Below are 6,000 nucleotides of genomic sequence, written 5' to 3' on the forward strand. Positions count from 1 at the left end.
TGTAACTTTAAAAGGTAAACTTTAAAGTAAAAAGGGCTTTTCTGTTTATTTGTGAACAGTTGTGCAGAATACTTTTTTTTCCAGAGGAATTAAGTTAGTTCCCCTTGTTCTGCTCAGCCCCACTTGGGTGTGTCATGCTCCCTAATATAAAAACCCACTTGGAAGTGTGGGAAATAGGGAGGGGTAAGAGTCAGAACCAGAAGTGGAGTGGGTTGGAAAAGAGAGGAGGAATTGAGTGCCAGTTTTCCTGTTACATCTTCCCAAATTTCATACCTAACAAAGACCAAGATCATAAATGCACTGCCAGAAATGTCCAAAATACAGACAGAATTGGGAAAATGAGCTTAATTTACACAGATGGGCTCTATAAGGGGGCAGGCTGATGTGGTCATGTCCACGGTGCAAGGAGTCATCCTTGGGGTTGGATTTCCCACTGATTCCAGAGGGAAAGGAGGGAGGACACAGCAGCTGGGGCTGGGTATAGAGAATTCCAAGTGAATTCAGGCCAGGTTCCTCCTGCAGCAGAAAAATGAAGCTTTTTCCATCACCTTCTGGAGCTTTGGCAGAGAGGAGGGAGAGGAAAGAGGAGAAAGAGGAAAACGAGGAGAAGGAAATCTGCTAAAGAGTCCAGAGGCCACACACGAGTGTGAGCAGGGTGGAGAGCTGGCCCCAGCCTGTGGGATGCCACATCCCATGGGAAAGGGGGTCCTGCCTGTGCCCTAAGGACATCCAGGGAGAGCTGCTGAGGCTCCAGAGCTCCTGGAGCTCAGGCTCCATCAGCCCCTGTTTTTCTCACGTGTTTGATGGAGAGGAGAAATCACGCCTAGGAAATGTCATTTATCCTCCTCGGTGACTGACCAGGCAGGTCCCAAGCCTCGGGAGAGCCCCAGCGTTGGGATCTTCCCAAAAGGAGCAGCCCTGGGGGTCTGCAGAGCGGCTGCTGCTGGTTCCTGATCCTGTGGCACCATCCAGTGGCTGCTGGCAGAGCGCTGCCACTTCCCTGTCCCCAAGGGTCCCCTTCCCGGCACCACTGATCCACAGGGAAGGGCTCCAGGTCACTGCTGCCAGACCTGGAGAGACAGGCTTGCTGGAGACATCCTAAAAAGCAAATCCAAAAATTAGAGCCTGGAGGGCCAAACACCATTGTTGCACCAGGACACCACACAGGAGAGCATTCCTCTACTTCCATGGCTTGAAAATCGTCCCCAAATCCTCATTTCTATTTTGAATTTGCCAGGCAAAGGCCTGGATTTTCATTTTTTTTTTTTACAGTAAGGAAAAATAAATCAGCCCAGTGCCTTCTTTGGGTAAATAATAAATAAAATTTTGCTGGGCCTTCCTCAGGTAAAAATCTTTGTAACTTTTTTTTCTGTGTAAGAAGCAATTTAATTCTGACACTGCCACCTCTATAATTACACCAGTTCTCCCCACAAATTGAGGTTGTTTAAATCCTCTTTTAGTAATTCCATTATTTCACCATTGCATCACTCCAGTTATCTCCAGATTTGTTCCAGAGAGCTTTTCCCAAGTTGATTCTCTGGCAGTTACTGTTTTGCTCCCAAATGTGTGAATAATTATTATTTTCTCCCCCTGAAAAAGGGTGAATGGACAGACACTAGGGAAAGAACAGATGTGTGCAGGTGGATGAAGGGCCAAGGGCCACATCTGCTGCTTTAAGTTTGAATTCCCTGTTTCCAGACTCTTCCCCGTGGGCCTGCTGATGGGCAGGAGCTGGGAATAAGGTACTAAATGACTTTTCTTTTTATTATTTTCATGTAAATGGTGTCCAAAAGCAGCCCTGTGGATTTGCACAGGGACACCTGGAGTTTCCTGGCTGGTTTGTGCTCTGCTGAGCTCACACAGTGGGCAGAGCTTCCCTCACTGGGTGGTCTCTGTGCCCCGGCACCCAGGGGGTTTCCAGGACCAGTGTGGCTGTGACCCAGTCCCACACTGCCCATGGATAGGACCACACACACCTGGCTGCTGTGAGGCCTGGAGTTTTATCTTTCATGTATTTCAGATTCTGTGCTGGCCAGGGGTGCAGCTCTGAGCTCACACTCAGTGTCAATCAGTTCTCTTCACAGAGTAAAGAGACAAAACAAATCCTTTTCCTGCTGCACACCAAGAACAACCATTACAAGTTTTCAGTCCCAAAAGCACAAACAAGGGTAGGCTGAAGGGAGGAACAAGAAGGATGAGACCTCACAGACTGAAGCTGCAGCTGGACGATTAAACCCCAATGTGCAAGTGGACAAAACTTATCAAAGTGAGACCTCATGACTGTTTGTCCATTTTGTGTCCATTTTGGGTCCATCTTGGGTACAGCCCTGGTCAGGCTCTTGTACTGCCCAAGGTGTATCCTAAAGGCCTTTCAATAAATCTCTGCTTTATTCTCTGGCTCTGTCCAGTCTCTGTTCCAGGTCAGCCTTCCCAAGGCATCAGCTGGAGTCTCCAGCAATTCCCACTTGTACCTTGTCTGTGTTTGCTATTGCTTTGCTTGAGCTTAAAACCCCACCTTGAGCTTAAATCCTACTCCTCCTGCTCCTGGAGCAAACAACTCACTCCTCTTCCTCACCTGCTCTTGAGCTCCTCTTCCTTTCTGCTGCCACCTCATTCTCAGCCCAAGTTGTTCTTTATCCACATTTCTGCACAGTTTCTCCAAGTTTTTATTTTATGCGTGTATTTTATTTTTTATATCTTTCATTACTTTTGTTTCCAAACCCCAAGACAATTTCTTCATCCCCTTGACAAGATTCTGGGAAGGGAATAAGGAGTGAAACCACAGTGGGAAATTCCATATTTGTCCCCGGTCTCACACAGTGGATGCAAGCCCCCAGGTTGCTTTGGTTTGTTGATTGAGTTATCCTAAATGGGTAGGGAGTCTCCAGGAAAGGCCTTTTCCAAACAAACCCTTCTGGGGTGTCACATCACCCACCACTGGAGAACTTCCAAAGGTGTTTGGGAGCACTTGGAGTACTCAGGGCACTGCCTGGCGACCAAGAGGATCTGACAGGGCTCATTTCCACCATGGGACAAGTCCTCGGAGGGGGTTTCTGGCTTTGGAGGTCTGGAGGGGGCTCCAGGGAGTGCTGGGAGGGCTGTGGGGCAGCCTCTGCTCCCAGGAGCAGCTCTGGGGGTCAGCAAGGATTCAGCTCTACTGCAGCTGGTGTCCCCACAGGCTGTGACCCACCCAGGGACCTGGGGGACCTTGGGATTTGAGCTGGGAGAGAGTAAGAAAATCCCCTGTGAGCCCACATGACCTGGGGTTGTGTAGGAAAAGGGGGGGAAAGGATCTGCAAGCACTGCCAGAGCTGTATTTCAGCCTGCTCGGGTTTTGGGAGCAGTCAATGTGTTTTTTTCAGAATACTGCAAGTCAGCCCACATGGGATCAATATGCAGAGAGCAATTGCAGAGATTGCAGCACCCCAAATGCCCTTTCCTGGGGCATTTCAGGGGGCATTTCTGGGGCACTGCCCACTGGGTCAGGACACAGCATCCCATGGCCATGGGTACAGATCTCCCAGCCCACGTGTTCAGGGGTCAGGATGCCCCCTCACCTGGGATGAGGGAGAGCTGTGGAGGCAAAGCTCTGCTGGGCCTCTTGCACTCCCTGCTTTTCCCACCCCTGCTGGACCAGCTCACCCTCAGGTGGAGGAGAGCAGGGAATTTGCCATCCTTGGGCTGCTGCTGACTCCTCACCAGAGCCTGGAGTCTCTGCAGGTCCAGGTGGAGATTCTCTTCACAACCTGAGGAGAAGAGCCTGGCATTGCCCTCCCCCAGGACAGGGCACAAGCCTCAGCAGCACCACCCATCTCTCAGAGCATCCTTCGAGCTCCAAGCCCTGTCCAAATCCCAGGGAAGATCCATCATTTCCCAGCTATACACATCCCAAAATACAGCCCATGCCTGCTTTGGGGAATGGCTGCTGAGGAGTCAATTTTGGGGATTTTCAGGCTGTTGGGGTATGTGCAGCATTTTCTCTTGGCAGGGATTTTTTAGCTCGAGGGGCTTTTGTGACCAGGAATGTCCTGGGGATGTAAAACATGAGAAGGGCAGGGGGGGTGTGGGTCTGGCTTTGGGCATCTCTGCTGCCTCCCACACCCCCTCAGCATTCCCAAATAACGTGCCAGGGAAAGAGGACATGCCAAGCAGTGAAACAAACCCAGGAATGCTCCTTAAAAACACCTCCAGGAAACTTTAGCGGGAAAAGTCACCGAGTCACTGCTCCTTCTTTGTGCTGTTGGCAGAAGTGCTGCCCTGACACCAAGAGGTCAGGGTGTCTTCATTGAAGACTAGAAGTTGGGTAGTTATAAAAGAAGTCCTTTATTGCAGTGTTAAATCAGCCCCATAAAAGCAAAGTGGTTCGAGTCCATAGCAATACACAGAAGCTTTTTAATATAAAGTCTCCAAGTCCCAAGCAGCAGTGGTAGCACCTCATCAGCAGCAGTAAAGGCAACAGCAGCAACAGCACCTGTATCCTGTGTTCCCTAAGTGAGTCTTTTTCTAATATTCTCAGTGCATTTTATTCTAATTTTAGCAAGTCCGGCTTAAACACGAACTCTCTACAAAAGTGTTGGACCTATCCTAAGCTAAAATTGATGTGCATTAATTTTAGTAAATTCTCACACAAATTCTACACATACAGCTCTGTCTGTGCCATCAAGGAATTTCTAGCAAGGCTACATCATCATCATCATCATTATTATTATTATTATTATTACTATTATGTCTAGAATTTAACTAACTTTGCAAAAGGCAGTATCACTGAACTATAAACCAGGTACAAGGTCTCTTTCTTACTTACTGACACAGGCTCTTATTTTTAAGGCACTTAAAAATCCTCTATTTAAATCTGAAGTTGCATTTCTACCTCATGTCTGGGTGGATTTATGTTACCTTAATTTCTCGGAGGGTTTTAGCTCAGCCCTCACATCTCTGGGTGCTCCTGGGCCTGTGTGAAGGGGGCCCGGGGGGATTTGTGCCCCAGCGCTGCCCTGCTGGAGGCGCGGAGCGCTGCAGCATCCCCGCATCCCTGCAGCGGCGGGGCGCGGGGCTAGGGGGTGGTGTTGCATCGCCGACAGCTCGGGAGCGCTGGCAGGAACCGCTGCTGAACACGCTCGGCACCAGCAGGGCTTGGACGGGGAAAGTTCCCCTGAAATCCCTTGAAGGGGTGCCGTGCCCTCACACACCCTCCCTCCCGCAGGGGGAAGGAGCCCTGGGTCATTGGGCGCGGGGAAGGCTGCTGGAGAGGCGCTGCTGGAGAGGGAAGTTTGCTGCTGGAGAGGAAGGTTTGCTGCGGAGATGCTAAAAGGCAGCCTCAGAGGTGGGAGGGGGAAGTTTATTGCCTGTGTGACCCTGTGGTTCTGCCCCCACCACCCCATCTGACTGTCAGAGGAGGGGTTTTTCAGACGGGTGGGTTTTTATTGCTGTTTGGGTTGCTCCCCTCCCATAAAACCCACAAAAACAAAACCAAAAAAGGCCACTTTGGAGCAGTCATTGTGTCCCAGGAGTGGCTCAGGGCTGGTGGCACTGGAAGGACAGATGTACCCTGTTGACCCACAGGCTCTCCAGCTTTTCCTCCAGCACATCCTCCAAGGTGGGGTGGCACAGCTCCTGCAGGTTTGGGGTTCTCTGCAGGGCTCTCAGCAGCTTCCCCATCGGTACCAGTGGAACCAGTGCAGCCAGGACTGGGCAGGGTCTGGGGGGACCCTTCTCCCCCTTGAGGGATCCCAGCAGTCCCAGAGCAAGGAATTTCTCGCTCTCACAGCCTACATCCCTCTAGGCAGGAGCAACTTCCTCCCCTAATTCCATTAGTTCCTGCCCACAGCTTTCCCAAAATCCCAGCCAGTGCCCAGCAGCTGCCTGGGGCAGCTTTCCCAGGGAAGTGCTGGCCATGGAGCTGCCCAGCCAGGAGAACCAGGGAATTCATGCCCCCTGTGCCCCCAGCAGCTCTGGGGATGCAGCTCCCCATCTGAGGATGGGGATCCCCATGCCCATGCC

The sequence above is a fragment of the Prinia subflava genome, chromosome 11 (genome assembly GCF_021018805.1).
Source record: "Prinia subflava isolate CZ2003 ecotype Zambia chromosome 11, Cam_Psub_1.2, whole genome shotgun sequence".
Lineage (NCBI taxonomy): Eukaryota > Metazoa > Chordata > Aves > Passeriformes > Cisticolidae > Prinia > Prinia subflava.